Raw genomic sequence first — 12,443 nt, 5'->3', positions numbered from 1 at the left:
CTGCAAGAGAGCTCATTTTAATACCGAGAAAAAAGGGGATTGCAGGCGAACGGCGGCGCGGAGAAGTAAAGCTAGGAGATAAAGAGCCATTCTTAAGGCTATTCCAACATGTTAGGGAGCAAAAATTGTGCTTAAAAGATAGGATCCCTTTAAGATCTAGAAGATCTGTTTCTTCTTTCATGTTCACTTTCCCAGTGTTGTACTTTTATCTGGATCATTCACCTACAGGAGTTAGTAAGTTTGACATGTAGTTTATTTTTAAGCTGTACATATTAGAGATGAGAGAACAGCGTTCGATTGAATTGATATTCGATCGAATATCAGGCCGTTCGAGGTATTCGATTACAATCGAATACCACAAGGCAAACGCACTAAAAATTTGTATCCCCTCCCACCTTCAATGGCGATTTTTTTTTGCACCAATAACTGTGCAGGGGAGGTGGGACAGGAACTACGACAACTGAGGGATCGAAAAAAAATCGGAAAAAGTAATTGGCTGGCTAAATCAGGTGACCTCCACTTTATACAAATGGTTGATTTCAGATTCGGGTCATATGAGACTGTGAACTATGTGACTGTGAGACAGGGATAGATGTACTGGCAGGGTTAGCGAGGGATTACCTTTATTTAGGTGGGAATGTTACTCAAACAGCTCTTTGGGGCTCTATCTCGTCGGGATCCCTGTCAGCTTACATCTCTGGTGTAGCAGAGCTCAGCGCACACTCAGCTCTGCTACATCTTGGGTGTAGTAGAGCTCAGCGCACGGCCAGTGCTACATCTGAGATCGGACTGTGGATCGATCTTAGACTCCGCCTCCTCCGGCACTCACCTCTGCTACATCTCTGGTGTAGCAGAGCTCAGCGCACACGCAGCTCTGCTACATCTCTGGTATAGCAGAGCTCAGCGCACACTCAGCTCTGCTAAATCTTGGGTGTAGCAGAGCTCAGCACAGGGCCAGCTCTGCTACTTCTCATTTGTAGCAGAGCTGTGCGCTCAACACTGCTACATCTCAGATTGGACTGTGGACCGATCTTAGACTCCGCCTCCTCCGTTACTCACCTCTGTTACATCTGTGGTGTAGCAGAGCTCAGCGCACACTCAGCTCTGCTACATTTCCGGTGTAGCAGAGCTCATCGCACACTCGGCTCTGCTACATCTTGGGTGCAGCAGAGCTCAGTGCACGGCTAGCTCTGCTACACCTGTGCACTCAACACTGCTACATCGGACCACAATGGAGACTGCTGTGGACCGATCTTAGACTCTGCCTCCTCCGGCAGAACCAGCGATGATTGGCCGAATGCTGTACTCTGTATGGCATTCGGCCAATCAACGCTGGTCAATGCATTCCTATGGGAAAAAGTCATATCGCAAGCTGACAGGGATCCCGAAGAGGTAGTGGCATAAAGCAGGTACTTGGGCATGTTAGATGCCCCCAGGCATGCTTCTCCTCCTGTCTCATTTGCATTCCAGTGTGTTGGCATCATTTGCTGAGGTGTCATAGCGGACTTGGCGACTCTAATGAGTTGAAGTGTGGCTTCTAGGGTTGAGCGATCGGGATCGGGATCAGAAAAGATCGGATTCTGATCGGCTATATTTTTGGATGGGATCGAGATACTGGCCAATCATTGTGGGAAAAGCTTAGCACCCATAGGAATGAATGGAAGCGTGCGGCCGCTTAACCCCCTGCGTGCCGGCTGCGTCCATTCATTCCTATGTATTTACCGCAGCCTGCGACTCTTCTGCTTTATCCCTCTGAAGACATGTGAAGGACAGTTGACCGGATTGGACCAAGAAGAACAGGGAGCTGCAGCTGTGCAGGTAAGCGGACACTGGTAGGGGGAGGGGATTAATCACTACACAGCGTGGGGTCCAAAAATTGAAACAATTTTTGGACTACATGCTGTGTAGTGAATAGGATCATTTTATAAATCCAATCTCCGATTATTTTAAAAATCCCATTGACTTGCATTGGGATCGGAATTGGGATCGGGATTGAATGGAAAATGATCGGAAATTGGATTTTAAAAACGATCCTGAAATTTCAAGATTGGCTCAACCCTAGTGGCTTCCCTGAAATGAAGCATTTTTCTCCATAGACTATAATGGGGTTCAATATTTGTTTGAATAGTCGAATATTGAGGGGGTATTCGAAACGAATATCGAATCTCGAATATTTCACTGTTTGCTCATCTCTAGTACATATGCAAATATTTCAGTTGAATATGAATAGTTTTACACAACTTTTAGAGGGATTTCAATACCAATACCATTTACTAATTACAACCAGATAGTGAAACATTTTTTTTCAATCTTATTTTATTTTCTGTTTGTAAATTTTTAAATTCTATTTCCTTTGGCAGATTAAGGGGTCAGCCATCTTGACTGAGCTGATTTTAGGGAAATGGTGATGGGCTGAAATACTGATAGTCGAGAGTATACCTTTCTACTGCTTTACATTCTTATCAAACAACAGCATGGCTATATTAAATGTACACTTTGTGTACATCAGTTCCAAACATCCAAAACAAGGCAGTGCAATAACCCACTAGTCAAAAGAACAGAAAATAGTTGCAATGTCTAAGTTATATGAAAGAACATGATGTGACTACTGTTACTGTACATATATGTGCAAAAATAGTTGCATACAATAAAAGTTACCTTCTATTAAAAATATATTTAATTTTATAATGTCATGGCATACAGCATCACAAGGATACACTATAACATTGTGATTGATGAAAGTTAAATCTTAAAAGCATACAAGCTCCAAATATTGCTGTAAGGGAATTGTTATAGGAGCAATTTCCAAGTAACTTCTGGGGGATCCTGGGGGATTTTCTGGGGACCCCCCCCCCCCTCCCGCTATCCCTTATATATATATATCCTATTAATATTATTAGAGATGAGCGAACAGTGTTCTATCGAACTCATGTTCGATCGGATATTAGGCTGTTCGGCATGTTCGAATCGAATCGAACACCGCGTGGTAAAGTGCGCCATTACTCGATTCCCCTCCCACCTTCCCTGGCGCCTTTTTTGCTCCAATAACAGCGCAGGGTAGGTGGGACAGGAACTACGACACCGGTGACGTTGAAAAAAGTAGGCAAAACCCATTGGCTGCCGAAAACATGTGACCTCTAATTTAAAAGAACAGCGACGCCCAGCTTCGCGTCATTCTGAGCTTGCAATTCACCGGGGACGGAGGTTTCCGTCCAGTTAGCTAGGGGTTAGATTCTGGGTAGGCAGGGACAGGCTAGGATAGGAAGGAGAAGACAACCAACAGCTCTTATAAGAGCTAAATTCCAGGGAGAAGCTTGTCAGTGTAACGTGGCACTGACGGGCTCAATCGCCGCAACCCAGCTTTACGCGGATCCTGAATGGAATACACTGACAGTGTATTCCCGTATACCCGATATATACCCCCGATACCCGTTCCAACGGTGTGCCCCCCCACCTTCACCCCAGAAATACCCTGCAAGTCCCCTAGCAATAGAATTGGGGCTATATACACCCACTATTTTTGCTACTGCCATATAGTGCCATTGTCTCACTGGGAATTCAAAGAATATATTGGGCTTACATATAACTTCAATTCCAGGGAGAAGCTTGTCAGTGTAACGTGGCACTGACGGGCTCAATCGCCGCAACCCAGCTTTCCCAGGATCCTGAATGGAACACACTGACAGTGTATTCCCGTATACCCCATATATACACCCCAAATCCCCGTTCCAACGGTGTGCCCCCCCACCTTCACCTCAGAAATACCCTTCAAGTCCCCTAGCAATAGAATTGGGGCTATATACACCCACTATTTTTGCTACTGGTATATAGTGCCATTGTCTGACTGGGAATTCAAAGAATATATTGGGGTTACGTGCACCCACAATTTTTGCTACTGGTATATAGTGCCATTGTCTCACTGGGAATTCAAAGAATATATTGGGGTTACGTGCACCCACAATTTTTGCTACTGGTATATAGTGCCATTGTCTGACTGGGAATTCAAAGAATATATTGGGGTTACAAATACCCTCATTTCTTGCTACTGGTATATAGTGCCATTGTCTGACTGGGAATTCAAAGAATATATTGGGGTTACAAATACCCTCATTTCTTGCTACTGCCATATAGTGCCAGTTTCTGACTGGTAATTCAAAGAATATATTGGGGTTATAAATACCCTCATTTCTTGCTACTGGTATATAGTGCCACTGTCTGACTGGGAATTCAAAGAATATATTGGGGTTATAAATACCCTCATTTCTTGCTACTGGTATATAGTGCCATTGTCTGACTGGGAATTCAAAGAATATATTGGGGTTACAAATACCCTCATTTCTTGCTACTGCCATATAGTGCCAGTTTCTGACTGGTAATTCAAAGAATATATTGGGGTTACGTGCACCCACAATTTTTGCTACTGGTATATAGTGCCATTGTCTGACTGGGAATTCAAAGAATATATTGGGGTTACAAATACCCTCATTTCTTGCTACTGCCATATAGTGCCAGTTTCTGACTGGTAATTCAAAGAATATATTGGGGTTATAAATACCCTCATTTCTTGCTACTGGTATATAGTGCCATTGTCTGACTGGGAATTCAAAGAATATATTGGGGTTACAAATACCCTCATTTCTTGCTACTGGTATATAGTGCCATTGTCTGGCTGGGAATTCAAAGAATATATTGGGGTTATAAATACCCTGATTTCTTGCTACTGGTATATAGTGCCATTGTCTGACTGGTAATTCAAAGAATATATTGGGGTTACGTGCACCCACAATTTTTGCTACTGGTATATAGTGCCATTGTCTGACTGGGAATTCAAAGAATATATTGGGGTTACAAATACCCTCATTTCTTGCTACTGGTATATAGTGCCATTGTCTGACTGGGAATTCAAAGAATATATTGGGGTTACAAATACCCTCATTTCTTGCTACTGGTATATAGTGCCATTGTCTGACTGGGAATTCAAAGAATATATTGGGGTTATAAATACCCTCATTTCTTGCTACTGGTATATAGTGCCATTGTCTGACTGGGAATTCAAAGAATATATTGGGGTTACAAATACCCTCATTTCTTGCTACTACCATATAAAGCCAGTTTCTGACTGGTAATTCAAAGAATATATTGGGGTTACGTGCACCCACAATTTTTGCTACTGGTATACAGTGCCATTGTCTGACTGGGAATTCAAAGAATATATTGGGGTTACAAATACCCTCATTTCTTGCTACTGGTATATAGTGCCATTGGCTGACTGGGAATTCAAAGAATATATTGGGGTTACAAATACCCTCATTTCTTTCTACTGCCATATAGTGCCATTGTCTGACTGGGAATTCAAAGAATATATTGGAGTTACAAATACCCTCATTTCTTGCTACTGCCATATAGTGCCAGTTTCTGACTGGTAATTCAAAGAATATATTGGAGTTACGTGCACCCACAATTTTTGCTACTGGTATATAGTGCCATTGTCTGACTGGGAATTCAAAGAATATATTGGGGTTACAAATACCCTCATTTCTTGCTACTGGTATATAGTGCCATTGTCTGACTGGGAATTCAAAGAATATATTGGGGTTACAAATACCCTCATTTCTTGCTACTGGTATATAGTGCCATTGTCTGACTGGGAATTCAAAGAATATATTGGGGTTATAAATACCCTCATTTCTTGCTACTGGTATATAGTGCCATTGTCTGACTGGGAATTCAAAGAATATATTGGGGTTACAAATACCCTCATTTCTTGCTACTGCCATATAGTGCCATTGTCTGACTGGGAATTCAAAGAATATATTGGGGTTACAAATACCCTCATTTCTTGCTACTGGTATATAGTGCCATTGTCTGACTGGGAATTCAAAGAATATATTGGGGTTACAAATACCCTCATTTCTTGCTACTGCCATATAGTGCCAGTTTCTGACTGGTAATTCAAAGAATATATTGGGGTTACGTGCACCCACAATTTTTGCTACTGGTATATAGTGCCATTGTCTGACTGGGAATTCAAAGAATATATTGGGGTTACGTGCACCCACAATTTTTGCTACTGGTATATAGTGCCAATTTCTAACTGGGAATTCAAAATGCGCAAGGCTCCCGGAAAGGGACGTGGACGAGGCCGTGGGCGAGGTCGGGGGAATGGTTCTGGGGAGCAAGGTAGCAGTGAAGCAACAGGGCGTCCAGTGCCTACTCCTGTGGGGCAGCAAGCATTGCGCCACTCCACAGTGCCAGGGTTGCTTGCCACATTAACTAAACTGCAGGGTACAAACCTTAGTAGGCCCGAAAACCAGGAACAGGTCTTGCAATGGCTGTCAGAGAACACTTACAGCACATTGTCCAGCAGCCAGTCAGACTCTGCCTCCTCTCCTCCTATTACCCAACAGTCTTGTCCTCCTTCCTCCCAAAATTCCCAAGCTTCACAGAACAATAACCCCAACTGTCCCTGCTCCCCAGAGCTGTTCTCCGCTCCTTTCATTGTCCCTCAACCTGCCTCTCCACGTCACGATTCCACGAACCTAACAGAGGAGCATCTGTGTCCAGATGCTCAAACACTAGAGTCTCCTCCATCTCCATTCGATTTGGTGGTGGATGACCAGCAACCCACCCTCATCGACGATGATGTGACGCAGTTGCCGTCAGGGCATCCAGTTGACCGGCGCATTGTGCGGGAGGAGGAGATGAGACAGGAGTTGGAAGAGGAAGTGGTGGATGATGAGGACACTGACCCGACCTGGACAGGGGGGATGTCAAGCGGGGAAAGTAGTGTGGATGTTGAGGCAGGTGCAGCACCAAAAAGGGTAGCTAGAGGCAGAGGCAGAGGTCAGCAGCTTAGGCGAAGCCAGGCCACACCCGGAATCTCCCAAGATGTTCCAGTTCGTACCCAGCCCCGAAAAACTCCCACCTCGAGGGCACGTTTCTCGAAGGTGTGGAGTTTTTTCAAGGAATGCGCCGAGGACAGATATAGTGTTGTCTGCACAATTTGCCTCTCGAAATTGATTAGGGGCTCTGAGAAGAGCAACCTGTCCACCACTTCAATGCGCCGTCATTTGGAATCCAAGCACTGGAATCAGTGGCAGGCAGCAACGGCAGGACAAAGGCCGCCTGCCGTTCACGCCACTGCCTCTGCCACTGCCTCTGCCTCTGCCACTGCCACTGCTGACTGTGCTGGCGATGCACTCCAGAGGACGAGCCAGGACACCACTTCATCTGCCTCCGCCACTTTGTTGACTTCTCCCTCATCCTCCCCTGTTCCTGTCTTATCTCCTTCTCCTGCACCATCAAAGGCACCATCAGGCGCTTCTTTACAACAACCCACCATCTCTCAGACATTGGAGCGGCGGCAGAAATACACTGCTAACCACCCACATGCGCAAGCCTTGAACGCCAACATCGCTAAACTGCTGGCCCAGGAGATGTTGGCGTTCCGGCTTGTTGAAACTCCCACCTTCCTGGACCTGATGGCAACTGCGGCACCTCGCTATGCCGTCCCTAGCCGTCACTACTTCTCCCGGTGTGCCGTCCCCGCCTTGCACCAGCACGTGTCACTCAACATCAGGCGGTCCCTTAGTTCCGCGCTTTGCACAAAGGTCCACTTGACCACCGACGCGTGGACAAGTGCATGCGGACAGGGACGCTACATTTCACTGACGGCACACTGGGTGAATGTAGTTGAGGCTGGGACTGCTTCCCAAACTGGCCCGGTGTACCTCGTCTCCCCGCCTAACATTCCTGGCAGGGACACGAGAAGAACACCCCCCTCTTCCTCCTCCTCTACCGCCTCCTCCTCCGCCACCGCCTCCTCCTCCGCCACCGCCTCCTCCTCCGCTGTTAGATTGACCCCAGCTACGAGTTGGAAACGTTGCAGCACTGGTGTTGGTAGACGTCAGCAGGCTGTGCTGAAGCTGATCAGCTTGGGGGACAGACAGCACACTGCCTCCGAGGTGAGGGATGCCCTCCTCGATGAGACGGCAATATGGTTTGAGCCGCTGCACCTGGGCCCAGGCATGGTCGTTTGTGATAACGGCCGGAACCTGGTAGCAGCTCTGGAGCTTGCCGGACTCCAACATGTTCCATGCCTGGCCCACGTCTTCAACCTAGTGGTGCAACGTTTCCTAAAGAGCTACCCCAATGTTCCAGAGCTACTGGTGAAAGTGCGGCGCATGTGCGCCCACTTTCGCAAGTCGACAGTAGCCGCTGCTAGCTTAAAATCTCTCCAGCAACGCCTGCATGTGCCACAACACCGGCTTTTGTGCGACGTCCCCACACGCTGGAACTCAACGTTTCAGATGTTGAATAGAGTGGTTGAGCAGCAGAGACCTTTGATGGAATACCAGCTACAAAACCCTAGGGTGCCACAAAGTCAGCTGCCTCAGTTTCACATCCATGAGTGGCCATGGATGAGAGACCTTTGTGACATCCTACGGGTCTTTGAGGAGTCCACAAGGAGGGTGAGCTCTGAGGATGCGATGGTGAGCCTTACAATCCCGCTCTTGTGTGTTCTGAGAGAATCCCTGATTGACATCAGGGATAACTCAGATCACACAGAGGAGTTAGGGATAGCATCCGATCCGTCACAGCTGGAGAGTAGGTCCACACATCTGTCCGCTTCACTGCGTTTAATGGAGGAGGAGGAGGAGGAGGAGGAGAAGGAAGAAGAGTTGTCCGATGATGTGATGGTGATACAGGAGGCTTCCGGGCAACTTTGAATCGTCCCATTGTTGCAGCGCGGATGGGTAGACATGGAGGATGAGGAGGAAATGGAGATTGAACTTTCCGGTGGGGCCAGAGGAGTCATGCCAACTAACACTGTGGCAGACATGGCTGAGTTCATGTTGGGGTGCTTTACAACCGACAAGCGTATTGTCAAAATCATGGAGGACAACCAGTACTGGATCTTTGCTATCCTTGACCCCCGGTATAAAAACAACATCTCGTCTTTTATTCCGGTAGAGGGGAGGGCCAATCGCATCAATGCTTGCCACAGGCAATTGGTGCAGAATATGATGGAGATGTTTCCAGCATGTGACGTCGGCGGCAGGGAGGGCAGTTCCTCCAGTAGGCAACCAAGTTCTCACCGGTCCACACAAATGAGGGGCACACTGTCTAAGGTCTGGGACACCTTGATGGCACCCCCTCGCCAAAGTGCCGCCACGGAGGGTCCTAGTGTCACCAGGCGTGAGAAGTATAGGCGCATGTTGCGGGAATACCTTTCCGACCACAGCCCTGTCCTCTCCGACCCCTCTGCGCCCTACACGTATTGGGTGTCAAAGTTGGACCTGTGGCTTGAACTTGCCCTATATGCCTTGGAGGTGCTGTCCTGTCCTGCCGCCAGCGTCCTATCTGAGAGGGTGTTCAGTGCAGCCGGTGGCATCATCACTGACAAGCGCACCCGTCTGTCAGCTGAGAGTGCCGACCGGCTCACTTTGATAAAAATGAACCACCACTGGATAGAGCCTTCATTTTTGTGCCCACCTGTGTAAAGCACCCCAACATGAAACTCCATGTCTGTACTCAACCTCTCCAATTCCTCCGCATCCTCATACTCATCCACCATAAGCGTTGCACAATTCTGCTAATACAAGGCTCCCTCCACCCTGCTTTCCCCCATCTCTGCTGGTTAGAGGCTCCCTCCACCCTGATTTCCACCAACTCTGCTGGTTAGAGGCTCCCTCCACCATGAATTGGTCCAAACTGGGCTGTTTAGAGGCTCCCTCCACCATGAATTGGTCCAAACTGGGGTTTTTAGAGGCTCCCTCCACCATGAATTGGTCCAAACTGGGCTGTTTAGAGGCTCCCTCCACCATGAATTGGTCCAAACTGGGGTTTTTAGAGGCTCCCTCCACCATGAATTGGTCCAAACTGGGGTTTTTAGAGGCTCCCTCCACCATGAATTGGTCCAAACTGGGGTTTTTAGAGGCTCCCTCCACCATGAATTTGCCCAAACTGGGCTGTTTAGAGGCTCCCTCCACCATGAATTTGCCCAAACTGGGCTGTTTAGAGGCTCCCTCCACCATGAATTGGTCCAAACTGGGGTTTTTAGAGGCTCCCTCCACCATGAATTGGTCCAAACTGGGGGTTTTTAGAGGCTCCCTCCACCATGAATTTGCCCAAACTGGGCTGTTTAGAGGCTCCCTCCATCATGAATTGGTCCAAACTGGGGTTTTTAGAGGCTCCCTCCACCATGAATTGGTCCAAACTGGGGTTTTTAGAGGCTCCCTCCACCATGAATTGGTCCAAACTGGGGTTTTTAGAGGCTCCCTCCACCATGAATTTGCCCAAACTCTGCTGGTTAGAGGCTCAATCCACCCTGATTTTCAAAACAAATGTTGGTGCCAACCTCAACTTACTACAAGGGCCAAATTCACTGCTGGTGACAAGCTCTCCTCACTGCAAGTGCCAAATACACGTTTCAAGGTGTTTTCCTACTGTCAGAGAGGTGGTATTGAGTGTGTAAAGTGTGTAGTTGTTAGGCTGTGATGTTGGGGTAATAGAGGGTCTTTGGTGTGTTAGATGCCCCCAGACATGCTTCCCCTGCTGTCCCAGTGTCATTCCAGAGGTGTTGGCATCATTTCCTGGGGTGTCATAGTGGACTTGGTGACCCTCCAGACACGGATTTGGGTTTCCCCCTTAACGAGTATCTGTTCCCCATAGACTATAATGGGGTTCGAAACCCGTTCGAACACACGAACATTGAGCGGCTGTTCGAATCGAATTTCGAACCTCGAACATTTTAGTGTTCGCTCATCTCTAAATATTATAAATGTGAAAGTTTGTGAGTTTGGATGTTTGTGGGTTTGTGTGTTCGGATGTTTGTTAGTCAATCACGCAAAACCCGCTTGACCGATTTGGCTGAAATTTTCCACAAACATAGTTAATACACCCCATTGCGCAATAGGCTACTTTTCGTCACAATAGCGCACATACGTTTTTCCCAGGACCCCCACAAACCCCAAACTCACATCACTATCTCTGCAATCTCACACACTTTGAACCCCAATTTGGCTGAAATTTTCCACAAACATAGTCCCTACACTCGATTGCGCAATAGGCTACTTTTTGTCACAATAGCGCACATACGTTTCTCCCAGGACCCTTTGGATGTTCGGATCTTTGGCGGTCAATCACGCAAAAACCGCTCCACCGATTTGGCTGAAATTTTCCACAAACATAGTCCCTACACTCAATAGGCTACTTTTCATCACAATAGCGCACATAAGTTTTTCCCAGGACCCCCACAAAACCCAAACTCACACCACTATCTCTGCAAATTCACACACTTTGGACCATAGCAAGCCACAAAATTCATATTACCCCCTACAGCAGAGGTCAGCAACCCCTGGCACACATGCCAAGAGTGGCACTCCTGCCATATTTCACTGGCATGCCAGCAGCACAGGACCTGCAAGAGTTAAATGAAGTCTCTGCTAGAGCTGAGGCATAAGGACACTCCCCTTTGCGAGATGTGCAGGAAACCCAGGGGGTGGAGCTTAATCGCTCAGGTCTCTGCCTGCTATAGTGATAGCTCCTGCCGAAGCTGCTAGCAAACTGAAAGTAAGAAACACACAGCTCCCTTCCTTTACTTCCTATTCTCATTAATGTCAGGCATGGGGTTATTAGTTTAGTGTTAGTAACTCCATGTGCCTCACATTAATAGGAATAAACCCCATCATGTCCCTCATATTAACCCCTGTGTGCCCCATATAAAGGTTACTAATATGTGAGACATATGGAGGTACTAATAAAAGACCTCAGTAATGAAGATACTTAATTATTACCTCCAAGTCTCTCACATATCAGTAACTAGAGATGAGCGAGTACTGTTGGGATCAGCCAATCCGAACAGCACGCTCCATAGAAATGAATGGATGCACCTGGTACTTCCGCTTGGACGTAGCCAGCGCGCTTAACCCCCCACGTGCCGGATACGTCCATTCATTTCTATGCGAGCATGCTGTTCGGATCGGCTGATCCCAACAGTACTCACTCATCTCTATCAGTAACTCTTACACTGGGGTTAATGTGAGGGACATGATGGGGTTAATTGCTATTAATAAGAGGCACATGGAGTTACTAAACTGTCATGCACAGGGCCAGACTTTATGTTGCTTGCTCAAGAGTATCCTGTGCCCAAAACTTACATGTACTGGCGGAAAATAACAAATCATACAATGTCGTATATCGAAGTATATTAACCTGAAATACCTCTGTCCCAAAGACACTATGTACAGTTTATACCAACACCGTATAGCGGCTGAAATACAAATTACATTCAACACAAAAGTCTCATGTGCTCTCAGAATTACAGCAACAACAAGATACACAGTTACATTTTATATCCCATACCTTATACACAGTACGAAAACCTTACTCGCGCCTGTATATACCCACTGCTACAATCACCGCAGACGAAGTCGCGGGTA

The sequence above is a fragment of the Leptodactylus fuscus genome, chromosome 4, assembly GCF_031893055.1.
Source record: "Leptodactylus fuscus isolate aLepFus1 chromosome 4, aLepFus1.hap2, whole genome shotgun sequence".
Lineage (NCBI taxonomy): Eukaryota > Metazoa > Chordata > Amphibia > Anura > Leptodactylidae > Leptodactylus > Leptodactylus fuscus.
Note: the sequence above shows the minus strand (reverse complement) of the source record.